The sequence below is a fragment of the Lytechinus variegatus genome, chromosome 16 (assembly GCF_018143015.1).
Source record: "Lytechinus variegatus isolate NC3 chromosome 16, Lvar_3.0, whole genome shotgun sequence".
NCBI classification, from domain to species: Eukaryota; Metazoa; Echinodermata; class Echinoidea; order Temnopleuroida; family Toxopneustidae; genus Lytechinus; species Lytechinus variegatus.
This window is the reverse complement of record NC_054755.1, coordinates 15,157,763-15,180,789: the sequence shown is the minus strand read 5'-3', so window position 1 is coordinate 15,180,789 and position 23,027 is coordinate 15,157,763. Positions and strand designations below refer to the sequence as shown.

Genomic DNA, 23,027 nt, shown 5'->3' with positions numbered 1-23,027 from the left:
TCTTGGCAAGTCCCTCCGTTCATTTCTTGTTTCTTTCCATTGATAAAATTACTGCAACAAATTGTAGTTTTGTTTAATTTATATTCAACATTTGTTACGAAATGTCATTGATTTGCCTGTAATATCTATTATATTGAATATGTATTGTTACTTTGATTGTATTTTGAAAAAAAAATTGTTGAACGGAAATAAATCTAAATCTAAATCTTAATACACAATAGTATTTCTACGCAATATGATTATTATCATTATCATTCTTTTCGTCATAACAGGTGTTGGAGCAACTGGTTTCGTGGTAAACACAATATTTACTATAGTCAACACCATCATCGGCACAGCCCCCATCATCACCATTTCCGAGGCCCAAAATAATAATAATAATAAAAATAAACATTAATTTGTATAGCGCAGCTTTTATATAGATATATTCAGCTGCCCTTGTTCTGAGCTCTTTTTACTTATGTTTACACAGAATATTCTGTTAACTAAAGAGATATGTTTTTAATTTTGATTTGAAGAGAGCCAAAAATGGAGAGCTTCCTATATCGATTGGCAGACTATTCCATAGTTTGGGGGCAGCATGTGCAAATGCACTATCACCAAATGTTACTTTTGTTTTGTGAAATGGGATCTGAAACAGTTTATCTTTGGAACTTGTTGTAATTATTATAATCTTTCTCGCTATTATCCCGGCTTCATCAACACTATTTTTATCGCCGTTATCATCAATTTCTTCTTCTTCTTCATCATCATAATCATCATCACCATCATCATCACCATCATCGTCATCGTCGTCGTCATCATCATCATCATCCTCATCATCATCATCATCATCTACCTTCATCATCACATCTTTTTTTACCATCGTCAACATTACCATCATCATCATCATCATCAAGGTTATGATATTTTGATTACTGCATAAATTATAAAGAAAGATATGAAAAAGAAAGACACTTTTCCACGGGAATAAACATTTCATCTCAATATTTTATATTATAATATCAATGGAAACAATGTGAAACCAATATCTAAGATAAAAAGACACAAGGACAAACATCAATTTGAAAAAAATAAGAAATGTAAATAATGCAAGATAATAGATCTGAAGGCATTACTTATGGTCGTTAACAATATAATCAGAAAAAATGACAACAGCTATTTTACATACACATCAAAAGACAGCTAAAGGTTCTACGGTATATAAACTAAAGTGAGCTCATAATCAATAGAACATAATTATGTGTAATTCAATCAAAGTAATGCATCATTTAAATTCGAATGTTTAGGGTTGTGTATAAATCTTTGTAAAAAGTAAATGCTGATCGACATTGTATTTGCAATGAACATTGTTTAATTTACACACTTTTATCTCTCAAGGTATTAATCAATGAAAGCAATTAAGCATCCCCCAGCCATTTAAACGCATTGACCTACTTTCCTTTAATTACACAATTAAGAACTCTAAATAGTACTCCTATGTATTATCATGAATATACATTTGCATGCATATAGAATGACATTAAATTGGCAAACATTACATTTGTCTCCTCACGTTTATCATTACAATTTGATTGTCGCAATAAATCTCAAAAACTATACTATATCACAGCAAAGCTTAACCAATACGTCTGTAGCAAACAATGGATTCCTAATAAAGCCTTCGAAATGAAGGTTATCTGTCACCCATATTATCTAGATCTCATTTAATCGTGGCATTTAAGGTGGCAAATTATGTATCTGAAGAACACAAAACGATTAACCTCATTCGGACGGTACATTAACTTAGACAAAGACCAACCTTGCAGAAGCACCACTTTTAATTATTATCAATTCCACATTTTTACTACAAATTGACACATATTTCTTAATTGTATATAAACACGCGTAGGTGATAATTCTATCGGTATCTGGATTTTTTTCTTCTTTTTTAGGCAATTTCCATATCGTCACCACAATTTGCATTTATTAAACAAACTGATCTGACAATAAAATATTATCGAATTATTATTATCATGGATGACCTAGAATATAATACCAATTGGAATGGAAAATTTAATAATTGCGGAAATTGTTTCCAGACGAATGGGTGATAGCCTAGCTCTCAAGCCTCAGGAACCACGTGACATATTTTACATCTTGCGTTTGCCAAAGAGTGGCATAATGCCTTGCAACAATCCTACATTCAAAAGGAGGTATTGTAAACGTTAAAGACAGAGAGAATGGTACATAGCTTTTCAAAAACAACAATATTAGAAAATAGTGGGTTTTTGTATATTGTTTACAGAACCTAATATAAAAAATAAATATATACAGATTGTTGACGATATTCTACAACCAGCGTCCACTAAACATATTTTCAGCCTAAAGCTTCAGCCTTATTGATCAATTATAGGTGATGCAATAATTTATATCATATTGTTAATTAAATGAATCCTAATCATCATCCACGCTCTTTATTTCGTGCTTAGATACCTTGCATTTGCATTAGAATGTGAGTAAATACTTTATATTCATAGAGTAGATTACATTCGAACGGTTCATTATATGCCAAAAAAAATTGTTACAATTCTTAAACCCTTAAATTGTGGGTACCCCCTTTCCGTAAAAGATGTCATTGCTGATAAGTACTTTACCAACAATGAAGGAACAAGCAAATATGCTATCATGATCTGTTCTCTAGTGATGACGACCACTTTCCTATTGAAATGTCACAAGTATGTCCCAGTTACACCAAATAAACCAGACCAATTAAAGAGTATTGTGGTATTTTCAACGACATACTATCCTTCCAATTTCTTGGTGTGACGTGGATTTGTCTGTGTGATGGTGTTTTCTCCGTTGAGCTGTGGTTTGCTTTGTGCAGTGCGGCGTCAATACTTTTTCCGGGACAGTTTGCCGTAAAACCAAATTTGTCAGATGAACATCCACGTTGATTCATGGCTTTACTCATAATTTACCATTGCGGTATAAGATCCAAAGAAGAAGGGCCAATAGCTCCATGATAATGGCAACCACAATTATTGCACAGCATATCCTAGCCCACGAACACTACATATGGAAATAAAAAAAGGAAAGAGGAAAAAAATAACAATACATAGCACAAATACAATTTAACATTTCCTTACGATACTAGAGCAAAGCTGGTAGGATATAAACTTTAATATGCATTACAATAAACGTCTTTTTCGAAACATTTAGTTTGTGAAATAACATTTAAAAAAATAATAAAATCAAAATCTCACGAAACACTGAACAAACAACAAAATAAATGCTATGGAAATCCTCAAAATTTTCAGGCGAATGAGATGTACGAACCTTTCATGGTCCAAAATGAGGGTAAAGTATATCCTTCTGCACATGCCGATACAATTGCATTCTGTTCGTCAAAGGCATATTTTAAGAAAAATTTATTGTGTGACCTCAAATAAGAATACCCCCTAAAAAACCTAACAAAAGTCATGGGTAAGTTGTTCATTCGTCATAATGCTACCTAGACCAATATGATGAGAAATTGACAATTAAAAAAATGTCAGATAAAGATACTTAAAACTATATTCATATTCGCGTATGACAGGAATTAATTTAGGCACATAAATTGTCCCAATTTATTTGTTTCTTGTCTCTATTTCACGTCTGGCCCGGTGACGACACAAAAGTAAACGCCATTACATCATCATCATTTCTATGAGAATGAGACCCCCCCCCCCTTATTATCGGTATTCTTTACTTACTCTGTCCTTGTGGCGATACGGCTCGTTGTATCTTCCACCCGGAGTCATGATAAAGACTTTTTAACAAATGTGTTCGAATTAAAACTATTCAATGCTTCGATTATTTTCGGAGGATGCTTCGTGTTTGAGAGTCACGATAGCAGATGCAATTCTTCAGACTCGGCATTCTATGGCAAGGGAGTTTCCTGATCCGTGGAGTTTTATGATTGGTTAACAGTGAATGGAATGGTTACTCACGTCACTGTATCGGACTTCCCCGCCAACAGCTTACGGGTGACGAAATCAGCCAACGGTATCGGGCGAGGGCTTTTGTTTTGTATTATTATTACTCTTTTAACGTGTCTAGAATTTTCAGGGAAAAATCGTTGTAGTTGTATTATCATAAATATCCTTAGAGTTAGAAAAAACTTGAAGTGAATAGTATTTTCTCGCATTTTCTCTTATACTCTTTCATCTGCAGACACCGTCTATTCGTTCAACACCATTCACCATCACACACAGACACGTTCAATCCCCCCACCACACTAAATCTCACATCTTCAAAATTTATTCACTCAACCTCACGCACATACGCTCAAACACAAGGCACCGTATGTTCGCCAACCTGTGCCCTCCGTATCAACATTCGCCCTCATATAAAGTGGATCTTATTATCGACCGAATCTCTGTCATGTCGTCAACGTCGAAATCAAAGTCATGATTAGGATCGTTGTCAATGTCATCATGGTCCAAAATTTTATTTTATTTTATTCATCATTATGTGAGTTGTAGTCACCACTCTTTATCAGATTCACGGTTGTCATCTCGTCACCATCAACACCACCACCACCATCCCCACCAACACCAATACGACAGAAGCGTACCATCATCCAAATCGTCACCATCATCAATGAAAACAATGATGTTGACGATAGTTACTATGTTGATGACGACGATGATGATGGTGATGATGATGGCGATGAGAGTGTTTGGGATGGTGATAATGATAACGAGGATGGTGGTAACGACGATGATGATGGGGATAATGGGGATGGTGGTGGTGATGATTGGAGGTGCCGTGGCCAAGTGGTCTAAGGCGCCTGGCTATACATGAGAAAGTCCGGGCTCGATCCCCGGCTGCAGCACCTATGCCCGTGAGCAAAGCAATCAATCTACAATGCTCTTTTATCCTGCTTTCAAATAAATGGAAATGCTATATGCATTATTGGTAACTAGGTGTGCACTAGGTGTTAAAAAAAAATCACAAAAATACCCGCAATAATACCCACAACACCACCTTAACCACTCTCGTCACCATGTCATGCTTTCCTTGTTACTATCAAACTCATAATAATCACTACCGTCATTATATTCACTTTCATCGCCTTCCCCGTCATACAGTCGTCACCAAGACCGCCGCCATCACCAATGCTATGATGACCAACATCTTCACCACCGATTATCATCTTAATCGCAATCATCATCATCATCATCGTCGTCGTCGTCATCCCCACCGCCACCATTATCACCATCACCACCACCACCATCATCGTCGTCATCAACATAGTAACTATCGTCAACATCATTGTTTTCATTCATTTCCACAAGTGTCATTGCCATATCTCCATTATTATCGATTTTTAATTGTTTCTTTGAAGACTAATTCACTTAAAGTCTTTATTTCGAAAGTTAGGGTTTTATTTCTTCTCTCATTCCCCCTCTTCTTCCAACGTACACGGAAATCACGAACAAAATCGTGCACATAACCAAATTCCTCAACATTAATGTAACAACACAGAGACAAGTACACCCTCACGCACACACACAGTCCTACACACAGACGTACACTTATGTCACATACACTTACATAAACACCATGGTTGCCAACGCCATTGACTCAACAGCATTTTAATGGCTTTTCACATGGTTTACCGAAATGTAGTTATTCATCGCATTTATATAGGTTATTGAAAAGAAAAAGAGAAACAATATATTCATTAAAAGAAACAAATCTATAGCGGATTGTAATAATTTAATTCAACCTCCGGGGTGTGATATTCACTGAACAAACACATCGAATGGAATCTTATAAAAATACATAAGTAATACTACTTTGCAGCTTACAAGTTATTAACTGTTCACGGGTCAACATTTATTTGAAGTGATCCCTAAACAATGCGTTTCTAGTTTAGCTGTAAACGAATGGCTAGTTACCGAAGTTGAATTCATGTTTGATGTAATAATGATAAAAAACAACCTCATTCTACAGAGAGCCAGATACGTCATAACATTTCAATACATAATTAACTATTTCGGAATTAAGATAATTGGTAGGTTCCCTCAACTCAACATCACTTAAGACACACTTGGTTCTTTCCTTTGTAATTATTGGTTCCATTAGCGTACCTACGGGGGAGGGGCAGAGGGGCAGACTGCCCCCCCTGACGAGTCACAACCCATGCAAGGGATGTATCCCTGTCCCCCCCCCCCCGACAAGTCACAACTGATCCCTGTTTTTACTTGAAAACTTTTTTTTCTGTTTTTGCTTGTCAATTTTTTTTCTGGTACAAAATCCTTAATTAGTTGTTGAAGACCTTTTTTTATTTTTTTTTTTGCTTGTCAATTTTTTTGTCGGACAAATTCCCCCCCTGGAGAATCCTAGGTACACCACTCTTGGTTCCCTTGATATAAATATCTTATATTTGTACATTATAACCAAAACTGATATAAATTGTATATGCTGACAATTCAGCAAACATCATTACATTGCAAAATGGACAAATATCTGAAGGGATAGAGATACGTAATCGTATCAAACAATCATGCAACGCATTTTCATTCAATTTTGTTCCGGTCATTACGGGATCTTCCGATATTGGACTCTTGTACCAGATCAAGTCTATAGGAATAGATAACAAATTTTACATCATCACAACATTGTTAATCTTTTTTTTTACCATAGAGATATGTCAATGAACAACAATTTTCTCCAAGGTATGATTTCTATCTCTTACATCAATAAACATTTTTTTTTCCGGGGGGGGGGGCGTTTTCTTTAGTGCTCATTTGTTAAAAGAAGATCACATTGAAAACAAGGAAGTATTTAATAAATATACATTATGTTGCTAATCATTATAATCAAAACTATACATGGAAATATTACTGGAACGGAATGTGTTGGGGTGGGGGAGGGCATTAATTTTTACTGATAAACATAATTTAAAACTCTAAGGCGAAGAATTCAATGAAAGTGTTTGCTTTTCATAATAAATGTATATTTCATTTCACTTATTGGTTTCTGCAACACTTTTTCATAAACACATCAACAAAGAAAATACAATAATGATATACATATAACTGACAAGCAATCATAGAAAAAATTGCATTTTCTATTAAAACATATCGATTATTAGAAGATTGCGGAAGGTTGCAGAAGTTGCCACTATAAACTAAGCTTGACTGCGTAGCAACCCCATATCATATTCGTCTGCGTTTAGATTATTTACTATTAGATTTTTTACTATCAGTTTCCAAGATAATTCCTTAACAAGCAATGTTCAATAACCTTGTAATTTTGTTTATAGCTACTATTCAAAAGGATATTATTGAATTACATTTATAAGTGATGATGATACGTTAGGTTCCTTTGGAGAAAAGTCAGCATTGATTTAATTTTTCACTTTCAATGGTTAAATAATCAAGTTAAGTTATCATAGTGTCTTTCCTGTAGTCCACTTCAAAGAGATTCAAAACATTTATTTCAGCCATGGATTTCAGCCATCTGATAGGCAGGTATATAACATTTTACAAGAAAAAAATACTACAAGAACAATACATTTATTGTATTAGAAAAATTACTCGATATACCATAATTGCAATTGCATGCTACTTGAACGGCAAATAGGAGTTGTGGAGGATCTCAACATCCTTAGTTTTCTAACTCTTCTTAACCGTTCTCCTAGCCAGAATAAGACTTGTATCCTAAGCCCTTGAATTGCCTTTCGCAACTCTAATCTAAATTTAAAAGCAGTCATATCGAAATAAGTGTTCATAGTTTGTCTTTATGAGTAGTAGATTATTTTTTAATGGTTTTGGAAGTCGTCGCTGACATGGTCGTAGTTGTTCTGGTATAGTGCTGGATTTACCTTATAACATAAATAGATGTCTATATAACGTACTTGAGCGAGTATGTTTGGTCACTTCTTCATCATTCCTTTGGCTAGTGACGCTGTAATGATGCAGATCTGACATTCCAATTATTCCCAATGTATTAGATGTTGCCAGTTAAATACAAGATTAGCAGAATGATTCCGACTACGAAAACCCCCGCTATGACGACGCCGCAGCAACATATCCCCATTTGCTGGAAAATAGGGTAGAATTGAGAATTGTAATACAATCATAACATGATAATGTTTATTTAGGATATATATATATATATATATATATATATATATTTAATATAAAAAACTTTATTCGCGCTTAACAAAGTACAAAACATTTTTTCGTCACCCGTTTGCTTCGTCCTCTGTATGCGACGTTATAACCCTTATTTATATATATCCCTTTATATCCAAAATGAGGCTCGTATTTAACTTTCTGCACATACCAAAACAAGTACAAAATGTTCGTCAAAGGCATGTTTTATGAAACTTTATTAAATATTTGAATAAGAATCCCCGCAAATAAATATCAATGATAATAAAAGATTGTTCATTCGTGGCCATGCCATATAGACCAATATGTGGTGAAATTGACAATAATAAAATGTCAGATAAAGCAGCTTGAAACTATAATCATATTCGCGTATGACAGGAATTTAGGAACATAAATTGTCGCAATTTATTCATTTATGTTACTAAACTCCTCAAAAATCTTACTTTGATCAATAATTCCTCATCAGTTTTAGTATATTATTAATGTGTAAGTAACAGCAATGAATAGATCACTTAATTTTCTTTAAAATGATACCCTACATGATATGATTATGGTTCACATGGAGGTACAGTGCCTTGAAATTTGGGGCAAGGTCAAAATTCAAAAGTCGCAAAATGACACAATATTGAAAGTCACTGTTCCTTTTTTAGTGGTGATGGGTGAGTTTCTCAGCAATGTCTTTTAATTGTTCTCATGCACCTTAAAATCAACATTAACATGGAATAAAACACACCTCTGCACAAGCAAAAACATAACAAACAAACATGTCCGGGTATTTCAAACCACGACTCAAACCATGTAATGTTATCTCACAAAACCATCACTACAGAAGCAGGGACTTGGTTTGAATGGATTTTCTTCTCTATTGACAGACAAAAGAACCATATTCTGTATTGACCCTCCATGACTATTTCTGCTCGTTTTGCTGCTTTTCGATTCATACCTCATCCAACACTTTTGAATCCTGCTCTTTTCGTGATTGCATGATCATAACAAGCATGGTATCATTTTAAAAAGAATTAAACGATCGTTTGAATGATATCAAATATGCATTGTGTAAATTGGGAGTTGGTTGGGAGAAATTAATGGCCAAACACAGATTTCCAAACTTTTTTGTGGGTTTTATTTGGCGCTTGGTCCGATGACCACACAAAAGTAAACGTCATTACATCATCATCATTTATATGAGAATGACCCCCCCCCCCCTTCAGAAATAGTTGTAAAAAGCAATATTAATGTACATAATTCAATTTTTGGTATTCCTTACTTACTTTGTGGCGAAATGGTTCGTTGCATCTTACACCTGGAATCATGATTAAGACTTTTTTAACAAATGTGTTCGAATTAAAACAATTCAATGCTTCGATTGTTATCGGAAGATGCTTCGTGTTTGAGAGTCACGATAGCAGATGCGATTCTTGAGACTCGGCATTCTATGGCAGGGGAGTTTCTTGATCCGTGGAGTTTTATGATTGGTTAATATCGAATGGTTACTCACGTCACTGTATCGGACTTCCCCTTCAACAGCTTAAGGGTGACGATATCAGCAAACGGTATCAGTCGTCGAGGGCTGTTGTTTTGTATTATTATAACTCTTTTAACGTGTCTACAATTTCAGGGGAAAAATCATTGTAGTTGTATTATCATAAATATCCTTAAGTGAGATAAAAGTTAAAAAGCTCATCTATCTGTAGTGCAAGCTGTTTAATTGTTTCTAATGAAGTGAATAGTATTTTCTCGCATTTTCTCTTATACTCTTTCATCTGCAGACACCGTCTATTCGTTCAACACCATTCACCATCACACACAGACACGTGCATTCCCCACCACACTAAATCTCTCACACACAAAAAACACCAGGAACCCATTTGCCACACACATCTTCAAAATTTACTCACTCACCCTCACGCACACACACATACGCTCAAACACAAGGCACCGTATGTTCGCCAACTTGTGCCCTCCGTATCAACATTCGCCCTCATATAAAGTGGATCCCATTATCGACTCTCTGTAATGTCGTCAACGTCGAAATCAAAGTCATGATTAGGATCGTTGTCAATGTCATCATGGTCCAAAATTTTATTTTATTTTATTCATCATTATGTGAGTTGTAGTCACCACTCTTTATCAGATTCACGGTTGTCATCTCGTCACCATCAACACCACCACCACCATCCCCACCAACACCAATACGACAGAAGCGTACCATCATCCAAATCGTCACCATCATCAATGAAAACAATGATGTTGACGATAGTTACTATGTTGATGACGACGATGATGATGGTGATGATGATGGCGATGAGAGTGTTTGGGATGGTGATAATGATAACGAGGATGGTGGTAACGACGATGATGATGGGGATAATGGGGATGGTGGTGGTGATGATTGGAGGTGCCGTGGCCAAGTGGTCTAAGGCGCCTGGCTATACATGAGAAAGTCCGGGCTCGATCCCCGGCTGCAGCACCTATGCCCGTGAGCAAAGCAATCAATCTACAATGCTCTTTTATCCTGCTTTCAAATAAATGGAAATGCTATATGCATTATTGGTAACTAGGTGTGCACTAGGTGTTAAAAAAAAATCACAAAAATACCCGCAATAATACCCACAACACCACCTTAACCACTCTCGTCACCATTTCATGCTTTCCTTGTTACTATCAAACTCATAATAATCACTACCGTCATTATATTCACTTTCATCGCCTTCCCCGTCATACAGTCCTCACCAAGACCGCCGCCATCACCAATGCTATGATGACCAACATCTTCATCACCGATTATCACCTTAATAGCAATCACCACCATCATCCCCATCATCATCGTTATCTTTATCACACTCCCAAACACTCTCATCACCATCATCATCACCACCATCATCGTCGTCATCAACATAGTAACCATCGTCAACATCATTGTTTTCATTCATTTCCACAAGTGTCATTGCCATATCGTCATTATTATCCATTTTTAATTATTTCTTTCAAGACTAATTTTGCTTTAAGTCTTTATTTCGACAGTTAGGGTTTTTTTACTCTTATTTCCCCTCTTATTCCAACATACAAAGAAATCACGAATAAAATCGTGCACATAGCCAAATTCCTCAACATAAAAGTAACAGCACAGAGACAAGTACACCCTCACGCACACACACAGTCCTACACACAGACGTACACTTATGTCACATACACTTACATAAACACCATGGTTGCCAACACCACTGACTCAACAGCATTTTAATGGCTTTTCACATGGTTTACCGAAATGTAGTTATTCATCGCATTTATATAGGTTATAGAAAAGAAAAAGAGAAACAATATATTCATTAAAAGAAACAAATCTATAAGGGGATTGTAATAATTTAATTTAACCTCCGGGGTGTGATATTCACTGAACAAACACATCGAACGGAAACTTATAAAAATACAAGTAAAAATAAGTAATACTACTTCACAGTCTACAGGTATATAAACTGTTCATGGGTCAAAAATTATTTGAAGTGATTCCTAAACATTGCGTTTTTAGTTTAGCTGTAAACGATTAGCTAGTTACCGAGGTCGAATTCCTGTTTGATGTAATAAAGATAAAAACAACCACATTCTACAGAGAGCCTGATGATTCATAACTTTTCAATACATAATTATAACTATTTCGGAATTAAGAAAATTGGTAGATTCCCTCAACTGAAAATCACTTACGACACCCCTGGTCCTTTTATATGTAATTATTAGTTCCCTTGAAATAAATATCTGATATTTGGACACTCTAACCAAAACTGAGATAAATTGTATATGTTGACAATTCAACAAACATTATCACATTGCAAAATTGACAAATATCTGCAGCAAAAGAGATATGTCATTGTATCAAACAATCATGCAACGCATTTTCATTTCAATTTTTTTTCCGGTCATTAATGGTTCTTCCGAAATTGGACTCTTGTACCAGATCAAGTCTATAGGAATAGATAACAAATTCTACATCATCACAACATTGTTAATCTTTGTTTGATTTTTTTTACCATAAAGATATGTCAATAAACAACAACTTCCCTCCAAGGTGTGACCTCTATCTCTTACATCATAACACATTTTGGGGGAAATAACGGTTTGTTTGGTGCTCATTTGTTAAAAGAAAATCACATTGAAAACAAGGAAGTATTGAATAAATATACATTATGTTGCTAATCATTATAACCAAAACTATACATAGAAATATTAGTGGAACGCAATGTGTTGGGGTAGGGGAGGGCATTCATTTTTGCTGGTGTACATAATTTAGAATTATAAGGCGGAAAATTCAATAAATGCCAACTACTAATTGCTGGACTGTATGTAATTAGGAATGTTAGTTTGAAATAGAAAGGATCAATTTAACTACTTTAAATACAGTGTTCACATTTAAAAAGATATCTTCACTTTTTGGCATTGAGATGTTTGCTCTTCATAAATAAATGTGTATCATATTCGTCAGGGCTTAGATTATTTACTATCACTCTCCAAGATAATTCCTTTACAAGCAATGTTCTATATAACATTGGTAGTTTAGTTCATAGCTAATATTAAAAGGGATATTTATCGAATTTCATTTATAACTGATGATGAGACGTCATGTTATTTTGGAGGAAAGTCAGCATTGATTTAATTCTTCACTTTCAATGGTTAAATAATCAAGTTAAGTTATCATAGTGTCGTTCCTGTATTCAAAGTCAAAGAGATTTAAAACATTTATTTCAGCCATGGATTTCAGCCATCTGATAGGCAGGTTCAATCTGATACATAACATTTTACCAGAAAAAAAATATTACAAGAACAATACACTTATTGTATTAAAAAAATTGCTCGATATACCATAATTGCAATTGGATGCTAGTTGAATGGCAAATAAGGGTTGTGGGGGTCCCAACATCCTTAGTCTTCCAAGTCTTCTGAGCCGTTCTCCTAGCCAGAATAAGACTTGTATCCTAAGCCTTTGAATTGTCTTTCGCAACTCTAATCTAAATTTAAAAGCAGTCATATCGAAATAAGTGTTCTTAGTTTGTCGTTCCGAGTAGTAGATTATTTTTTAATGGTTTTGGAAGTCCTCGCTAACATGGATGTAGTGTTCTGATATAGTGCTGGATTTACCTTATAACATAAATAGATGTCTATATAACGTACTTGAGCGAGTATGTTTGGTCACTTCTTCATCATTTCTTTGGCTAGTGACGCTGTAATGATGCAGATCTGACATTCCGATTATTCCCAATGTATTAGATGTTGCCAGTTAAATACAAGATTAGCAGAATGATTCCGACTACGAAACCCCCCGCTATGACGACGCAGCAACATGTCCCCAGTGGCTGGAAAAAAGGATAAAATTGTGATACGATCATGACGTGATGTTGTTTATTTAAGATATAATAAATATTTGATATGAAAAATGTTTATTCGCCCTTAACAAAGTACAAGACATTTTTTCGTCACCCGTTTGCTCCTTCCTCTGTATGCGACATTATAACCCTTATTTATATATGAATACTTATAAATACTTATTAATGCTTACCTTCTCGAGAGAACGGTATTGTGTTGTATTGTCTTACAAAACAGTTTATTTCAGTGATTAATAACTGAGGCCAGATGGTATGATGTAAAATATATTTTAAAAACAGATGTGAGATTGAAAAAATAGACAGCCACTTTTTCTAACGGGAGGAATTATGAACAGCTAATAAAATAAATTGATATATAAAATAATACTATACGTTTTGTTATTGTAGGCAGTATTCTTAAAGAGAAAATAAACTTACGCCGTCTTTATGGCGACGAGTTTCGTTGAATCGGCCACCAGGAGCCATGTTGAATATTCTTTGACAAAAAACCTCGCATACACAGAAAAAAAACTTTCAATGCCGCCTTTCGATTTGCAGTCTGCCAATTGACATAGAATATCGTGAAAAATGTCGACTTGATATATAAAATATTCCAACGTCATATCGTGGGGTTCAGTGATTGGTGCGTTAAATATGGGTAATTATGTCATAATATCGGACTTCCCTCGCATACAGAGGACGGAGCAGACGGGTGAAGAAATATAATAAAACCTGTTTTGCACTTGGTTAAGAGCGAATTAAAAATTTAAATTCAAATACGCCTACTTCCAATGTCTGGTATTTCTTAAAAGAAATATTCACTTGGCAGCCCAACCAGCGGTGGAAAATTATAGAAAGGTATATGACTGTGATTCAATTTTTTTATGAATAATATATATTATCAGCAAAAACTATACGTTTGTCAATGATATTTCAAATCGACCCCTAAATACATTACAGATTAGTCGAAAATTCCAAGCATTAAACTAGTATGCATTCATATCATATTCCCATGAAGGGCAATTCCATACTTATTTTGTGTTGATCATCTTAAAATGAAAATGAAGGTGAAACACCACATGAAATAAAAGACAGACACTAAGTTTGATTGATGAGAAAAAGGGTACGGGCTGTATTGACTATTATGATGTTGACGAAAAACATATCTTATGATTTCGTAGAACAGAAGAAAAGTCACACCTTTAGCTACATGTCGAAATGTTCTCAACATACATGACCTAAAAGTGAAAGCAAATCACTTCTGCAATTCTTGAAAAAAAATTGTCCTTAGACTTAAGGCATTCTAAAAGTGGTTTCCTTATTATAATTTTTTACCGCGGGGTAAAGGCCTGCAATTCGCTCACTAGATATTCTTATGAGCATACATATGCTTACTTTTATTTTAATCGGTATGTCAGGTGGTTTCAGAACCGGTGCAATCGTCTGTTTCCCTGAAATATTTTCCGTAAGAATCTGGAACATGAATCTAGTATCATCACCAAAATGATTGGCAGCTGAGACATAATACCTAGGGAAACACAGGAAAGAAGATGGAACTTTATTGCGTTTTGGTACAACCTTCCTACACAATAATGATTTGTTAAAAAAACATCATCTTTTCCTATCGAAACCTGCACACACATACGCACCCTCACACACAAAACTCTCTAGCTGATACACACCCACGCGTCCTCGTAACACACGAACACACACCCGCACACACCCACATACACATGCATAATACAAGGTGAAATACAAATAATAAACTTCTCTTCAATCAGACAGACTTTACTTGACAGGCTAGGCTAGAGACTATAGCACTTAGTTACTTCGCCAATATTCATACTTGCATAAGCAGACGACGCCTAATATTTACGTTTTCTATTGTATCTTACCGCATCCGAGAATCTTTTGCTCTTTATTTATCACTTGAAATCCTAAAGTAAACACAAGAGTGAAAATCAAAAGTAAAATACCTCGATTTATTCGATGAAGATGTCGCCTCATCTCGTTTGCCCTAGCTCCTGATACAGGCCTCCGCATTTCGAAGAAAATATGGCGGACTAGACGTCTTTATATAATGAAGATCTTTTATCTTTATGAAAACCAATTTTTTTTTGTTCAGCTTTTCAAATTATAGGCTGCGAAAATGAAAAACAGTCCAAACAGTTGGTCGTTGGTATTTACGTAAATTTGATGATCACTCCTCCGAGTTTCTATAAGTTTTGTTGGGTTTCTAAAGTTGCCTATGTATTTTATAAATTTTTCATTTTTATGAAAGTTCAAAGTGTGTCTTTGTTAAGTATTGATTGGAGATCTTCATGAACGTGTTGTGTGAGGATTGGATGAATACTTTCTGAGTTACATCACCCAGAGAGCTTAAAAAACCCCTCTCCTTGCTGTTTTGAAAGACCATACATATTGCGCATTTCCCAAGGACATCGACGAGAATTTCAGTTTATTGAGTTTGTGAAAGTCCCATCTGGTTTGGAATAACTCTAGCTTTTTTTTACTTAACAGCTACGATGAAATACCCTCTAATGACTACTTCAAGTTATCCAGATAACGATGAAAAACTCCTTTTCATCTCGCACTGTTTGATTGTTTATATAAAAATATTTCAATTTAGAATTCCTTGTCAGTAGAGAGTGAACAGAATATTGTTAGACCTTAGAATATTACTAAGCTCCTTTTTTAACTTACATACAGATATATGTACTCACCTATTCAATTTCTTTTTCTAAATTGAAAATTCTGTTTCTAAACAATCTTTTGCTCTTTTCGAAACTCAGCCTTTAAATCATATCTTGTATGCCATGATTTCTTTGAGATCACTATCCTGCGACATTTTGAAAAAAAAACTATTTAATTATAAGGAACTACTTTTACATTTTTATGGCAAGGCCATTTTATTTAATTGGAGGATGGGAAAGATCTTATTGCCGCCACAAAAATTTAAAAAATGCGGTGATATTGACCTTATCTAGCAGAAATGCAACTTACTCTTCTTCTTGTTGGTTGGTTTGAAAGACAGATTCAAACATAAATCGATATCGAATTCAAGTCATCGACAACTTTAAATGCCAGCCCCTCCCCAATAATCATGTTTTAAAGCAGGGTGACGAGCCCCCCCCCATGTTAATGTTGTTCTGTAGGTAATCATTCAGTCACTGCTAAATATTGGTCTACGAGTTAACATTTTTGAGGCACCTGCTCATTTTTTTTTCGCGGAATTGATTACCTCGTCAGGCAATTGTTCGGACGGATACTGCATTTCTAAAACGATTTGAAAAAGACCATCGGCAGAAAATCTAATTCTCATTTACCACACAGTCTGCCCGGTCACATACAGGACCATAGTCACAGCTCACTGTCTAGACAGACAGATTTGCAATTTGAACTAACGAACCAACAGGTATATTTTTAGAAGTACAGTATGTCTGAATGGTTGTTGCGATGATTGCGCAATGACATTGTAATTTCCTGTCAAAACCCCGACCGATTTTAGGTCAAAACCTCTTGACTTTGGCGTTTTAGCGGCGTTTGGCATTTGGCAATCGCGCAGTCGCCACCGTGACCAATTGATTTTCAAACAATATTTTTTTTAAAGAAAGGTCCGATGGATACTTCACGAATATTTTTTAGGCCATTGTCTGCTTAAGATCTGCGATTTCGGTAAAGTGTTGAGTTTAAACAATGGCCAACATGCATGATGCATTTTAATCGTTAAAAAACAAAATGTGAAGTAAGCTCGATGTTCTTTAAGCTCAAGCTTCTCCCCCATCTTTCTTCCATTAAACTTCCGAACAATATGAAGAAGCACATATTTACTCGGCTCCAAAACAAACTCTACCAATGCAGGCTCGCTCCTCATACATATAAATCTACCCCCACACAGACCCTGTACATCCCAGTACCCTTGAACACAAACACCCACCCACACCTAACTCGACAACCAACCCCACACAGACCCATTCTTCCCTTCTTCTTGTGAGTCTCTATAGCACAATTTTCATATAAACACGCACACCCACACACGCACACAACTCACGCTCATACACACCCTCACCCTCACGCACATCTACACACCCACACATGCGTATACCTCTTTTACACAATCACGCACACTCGCAAAACATGTACACATTTATGCACACAAAGACAGGCAATCCAGACTGACGAATGTCTTCCATGGTTTCATCTAACAAGACCGATGGACACCCTCACCCACACACTCATCACCACCCTCTCCCACCTTCTCTAACCCTCTCACTCCTCGAAAATGGACCCCACTTCAGGTGAAACATATTCCAACTCAAATAATACCACCACTAGCACACACTCACACACTCTCCCACACACGCTCTCTCTTTCTCTTATGCACACACACACACCCTCTCTTTTCATACACGCACACACTTGCAACAACCTCGCAAACTCATATATTATTTAATCCGGCACATCATTAAAGCACATGTCAAGCTGTTGATGAAAATTTAACCTCAAAATAATGTACAGGTTTTTTTTATTTTTTTGCAGAAATTAATGCAATTCTTTAATTCTGTGATCAATAGATATATTTCTGATTTAATAGGATGATAATTTGTTTTACATATATTAAGCTTTGAGAATGCATTCATCGTCCAAATATTATTTTAATCTTTATTAATGTTAAGAATTAAGTATTATTTTTTCGGTTTTATCTACCATCTATCTACCTTTTGTTATATTCAATGCAATATTAACAATAATAACTTAATTTATATAAGTTGTTACTTATACAGTGCGTATCAAAAGAAGTTTACACTTAGAAAAAATCCTGCAAAATTATATATTTATAATATCCTGAAGATTTTTTCACATTTTAACATTGTATTTGGTACAGATCCGTTTAAGCAAATGACGAAATAACTGTCAAAAATATTTTCGCTTGAGTGAGCACCACTTACTTTTGAAAAGTTAGTGAAAAATGATTTGCGCAGAAATTTGAAATATGTATGCGAATAAAAGTAGACCTTAATCATGAAACACACGTATAATTTAGCTAGTAAATTGATTTGAAGATATTTTTTACCGTTTTAAACTAGCTTCCTTGCCCAAAACATTGTATTGCGCCCACCCCACTCCCCCACACACCGAGGCCATCGTGACGATATTTGCTTTACACTGAGCTGTGATTTACATGGAATGGCTTACGCTTGATTTTCATGTTGTTCATCATTCTCAAGCTTGGGAAAAGTATGGAGAAACAAGTATTAAATGAAAATGAAATGTAAACCCACTTTAAATGATAAAAACTTAGTGGGAAAAATGCTGGAGATGTCTGATATAAATTTTTGATCAGATTCAGTTATGTCCTCAGATCCTGCCGACACAAAAGGGGTAAAGGTTGTGCTTACTAAGTATTGAAATTTCAATTTGAGTTGCAAAATTGTTACAAAATGATTGAATGTATCCGTTTTATTTCAATTGACTAAAAGTGGAAGGGAAATGTATGAGAAATGTTTCGCAGAGTAAGTTTGATTTCGCCATTTCCCCTTGACACAGCGTGCAAACAAACATTTCTGCGCAAACAGATTTCTGCGAGCTTTACAAAAATGGACAGTGCTCACTTAAGTGTAACATTCTGTCAAAACTTTTACTTTCATTGACTAGATGAGACCCACACCCAAGAATATATGTGAAAAAATGACCCACATTTTGTATATTTTTTAATTCCCAGAGCTTTTTCAAAGTGTAAACTTTCGTTTTGTTACGCACTGTATATTATACCACTCAAACTTCGTTTTATTATTTCACACTAAGTAGCCTTTAATATAATCTTATGATATCTTCAACTACAAATGTTTACCCCATCATTTCTATTGCAAACGTGTCTATATAACCAAATAGATAAGTAGATACCGAATCAAGAAACTGCAAAACCAGGATGTTAATTAAACATCAGTCTAGAATCTACATGGAAAATATCTAATTATCATCGAATGTAACTAGTTTAGAATAAATCTGGCGTTCTTTCAGTTTCTATCTTGCATTTGCACCAAACCAGAATGTGTTGTTTTAAAGCTTCTCTGTTTGACACTATATTAAAGATACCCAGAACATGTAGGGATAACACTTTTTTTCACAGTGTACTTACAACACCTGAATCTACCATTCCTAAACATAACGAATTAGGGATGAGAAATACTTTTGAAAATAGCATTTCAGTTAGAGCTGTCTTAGTTTTTACATACAACGATGGGTTGATAAAATGAGCATTATAGTACATGTATTATAACATATATAATATATATTCAAAGGCAATAGTAACAATTACACGGATGGGGTACGTTTGGAATATTTCTCAAAAGCCCGGGGGATAACCGAGTGCGTTTGGATTGATCAAATGTAACAAGAGTGTGTAGTAATACAAGCCACTATAAAGCATATTATTTTTCTGTAGCGTTATTTAATGACCTCTCACGCAATAGATTTCAGCCAGGCAATGTATTAAAATATTTATCTCTTTGTATAAATTCATAATTAGATTTATTATTCATTAATCATTTATTTCACAATATTGGCCCAATCAGCACAATCTCTAGTTTTTCGTTGGGGCCCTTCAAAATGTAAAGTATATATACGTATGTGTACAAAGAGAGCAAACTTAAAATTACATACGTATGTATACAATAATGTATAATTCAAAATGTTACAGAATGAAATACAAGGTTTGGCAAGTTCGTTAGCATACATTTGAAATAAGATAAGTGATGTTCAACAAAATAGATAGCAATGCAGCTATCGATTACAATACTTATCTCTTAAGGAAATGGGTAAATCTTAATTAATAGAATATATAGGGAGAGTGAGGCAAAGGTATATATACAGCGAGATACAAAACCACAAAAAAACACACAGAAAAAAAATAAATTCGGAGAATTGTAATCCTTTCCATGTAGAGTATAGGCATAAAAAGGGGAGGATGCTCCTACCCTGGGGACGGGATTGGGAGGTAGAACATCACTTATCTTTTTTTCTCTCTTATCATTTCATACATCTTGTTGATATTTCATTTTGTAATTGCTGAAACGCATTAGTATTAATTTCTAGTATCTTTGAAGTTTGATGTATAATTTGTATAATTATATTTGTTATGGATTTACTGTATAATTTATAATCATGTTTCAAGTAGTTTGTACAACTTGCTTATGGAATGTGAATGTTTATTTTGATTTGAGAGAATACAATAAAACATCCTTTAAAAATCTCTACAATAGGGCCTATGTGACAATTATACATTCCTGCATTGAAGACAGATCATCCAAGGTCGTCCAAATTTTCCTAAGAATAAAATGAATAGAAAACCAAGAGAAAGATATTTACATAGACTGTAATAAAACAATTCAGCGACACCAGCTCTAATACGACTGATGGAATGGTACAGATTGGTCGGTCGGGATTCTGTTCTGGGTTTCACCGATGTGACTTTGGTGAAAGGACAGTAAACCGAATACGTAAGCTATGACGTCATACAAAAACCTTGATTTATATAGTTTACTGACTACTGTAATTTAATTATTGATTATGTTAATAGATAGCTTTGATATATCTATCTATAATTGTCATTTAACATCGCATAAATTGGACCCGACCGTTCAGGAATTTAGGCGGTCATTATCCCAAATGGTCGAGTAAACGTGACCCTACGTTTCGGCGTTTCAGGAGGCCCTTTTCTCAAAGATTGCCCGACCGGACGCGATGTGATGGCATAAGCCTATGTAAATTTGAAAGAATTGATTCTTGGGAGGAGGAGGAGGGGGGGGGGGTGCGCCGTGATGTCATTTTCTGAATGTCATGTCAAATCTATCATAAATTATTATTATTATTTTTTTAAGAAAATCACACTTTGGCTCCTTCGCTTCGTCCGCTTGGGAAATAAAAAAAAATTGTCAAGCACGCAGGCATCGTTGCACCACATCATTTTATTATTATCATTATTTTTGTTTGGGGTGGGGTAAGGAGGGGGGGTGGGAGCTCATGAAGCCATAGATAACACATGGGTCTAGTTCCATTCGTATTAGATTATCAAAGAAAAGACCAAATTCCTTTAGACATATACTTAGCAAGAACTGTGGTGTTAGCCGGTGTACATAGAGGACCACACCAGTTATTTTACACCGGTTTTAAATTGGAGGTGTTAGTTTTACACCTATAGGTGTTATTACAACATCTTTTGTTGTTACATTTACACTCTTTGGTGTTATGTTTGATCTCTAGGGTGTAATCTTAACACCTCATGGTGTGGTCCTCTATTAACACCAATTGGTGTCAGTTTTAACACCGCAGTTTTTACAGTGTACGGAATATAAAACCTTTGAATTACTTTTTTCTGTGGGTGATCGATCCTATTTGCGCCAGAATGTCTCGTAGATGTAGAAAGAGACCATGCCAAGGAACCATGGGATTATGACATGCATTACCATTCCTCTTGCTGGTATCAGAGTGAATCTGGATCCACCCTAAAAAATATGATAGAATAAAGGTGAAATGATAATAACTATTAAAAATGTGCTTGTGTGTAAGATATGTAATTGGAGTGTGCATGTTTTTGGTTGTGTAGTATAGTGTAGTGTAGTTGTGTGCGTGTGATGGTGTGTTTAAGGGTGTTGGTAAGTGTAAAACGACGGATTGTATATGTACATATATGTATCTTAATTTGCCCATGAACCGGTGTACTTATAAAATGTTACATAAGTGTATCAATTCCTACACTTTTTCCTATAGTAATACGATTGAAGCCATAAATGTCTGGAATAAGAAAGGAAGTACAACATGTACATTTGGGGTTTTAATTTTTCTTTGAATGGTACATGTACAAGCTTATTTTGTTGATAATAATAATTGTATCATTCGTCTGTGTATTTTTATTTAAAAAGAATGCATTCATATATACATCCTTTCGATTATTATTAGTAGAATTAGTATTAGTAGAATTACTATGTTTTGTCGAGGTGAATTTTAAAACCATGAACCTTGACCAATTAAAAAATTAGAAGAAATCGTGATTAGTGAAACAAAAAGTCATTTTTGTTCATTTATCAACCATAAACACACTTCATTTTTTTCTGAACACACGTAAAAAGTATGATTATCCACACAATATTTACATGCCGTGGTGGCTCGTTGGTCTTAGGACCAGGCGTTGGTTTGTCCCCCATAGCGCCAATGTTCCAAGTAATCCAAACAATCTAATTCCGATCAATGCAATGTATCCCTTGGCTTCGAAGTGAAACCATCTACACGTATGTGTCTCTGTAAGTACAATGTACTGGCTGATAGATGGATTAGGACGATTCGATTACTCACGGGGTGTGTTGGGACAAAATCGAGAGAAAATAATTGTTGAAGTTTCCACAGAGAAAAAAAAATCATTCATTTTAAAAGATTCCTAATTACCCTCAAGCGTCTAATAAATTGACGAATGAAAGCAATTATTACAATTCGGATTGATCTATCGTATATATACGATAGATCAATC

The 23,027-nt window shown here is 35.0% G+C and overlaps 3 long non-coding RNA genes across 4 annotated transcripts; all 3 read right to left on the bottom strand.

Annotated features, from left to right (window-relative positions):
- Positions 1–976: 976 nt before the first annotated feature.
- Positions 977–3,935, bottom strand: LOC121430337. Its single transcript, XR_005972018.1, has 2 exons — positions 3,735–3,935; positions 977–3,051 (listed from the first exon to the last, which is right to left on the bottom strand). It is a non-coding gene; the product is annotated as an uncharacterized LOC121430337 (long non-coding RNA).
- Positions 3,936–11,497: 7,562 nt separating this feature from the next.
- Positions 11,498–18,315, bottom strand: LOC121429793. Of its 2 annotated transcripts, none has more exons than XR_005971973.1 (2): positions 14,900–18,315; positions 11,498–13,495 (listed from the first exon to the last, which is right to left on the bottom strand). It is a non-coding gene; the product is annotated as an uncharacterized LOC121429793 (long non-coding RNA). The 2 variants fall into 2 exon arrangements; XR_005971972.1 differs by lacking the exon at positions 14,900–18,315 and adding an exon at positions 13,943–14,893.
- Positions 18,316–20,600: 2,285 nt separating this feature from the next.
- On the bottom strand, positions 20,601–22,788 carry LOC121429792. The gene is made up of 3 exons (XR_005971971.1): positions 22,657–22,788; positions 21,873–22,008; positions 20,601–20,830 (listed from the first exon to the last, which is right to left on the bottom strand). It is a non-coding gene; the product is annotated as an uncharacterized LOC121429792 (long non-coding RNA).
- Between the last annotated feature and the right edge of the window lie 239 nt (positions 22,789–23,027).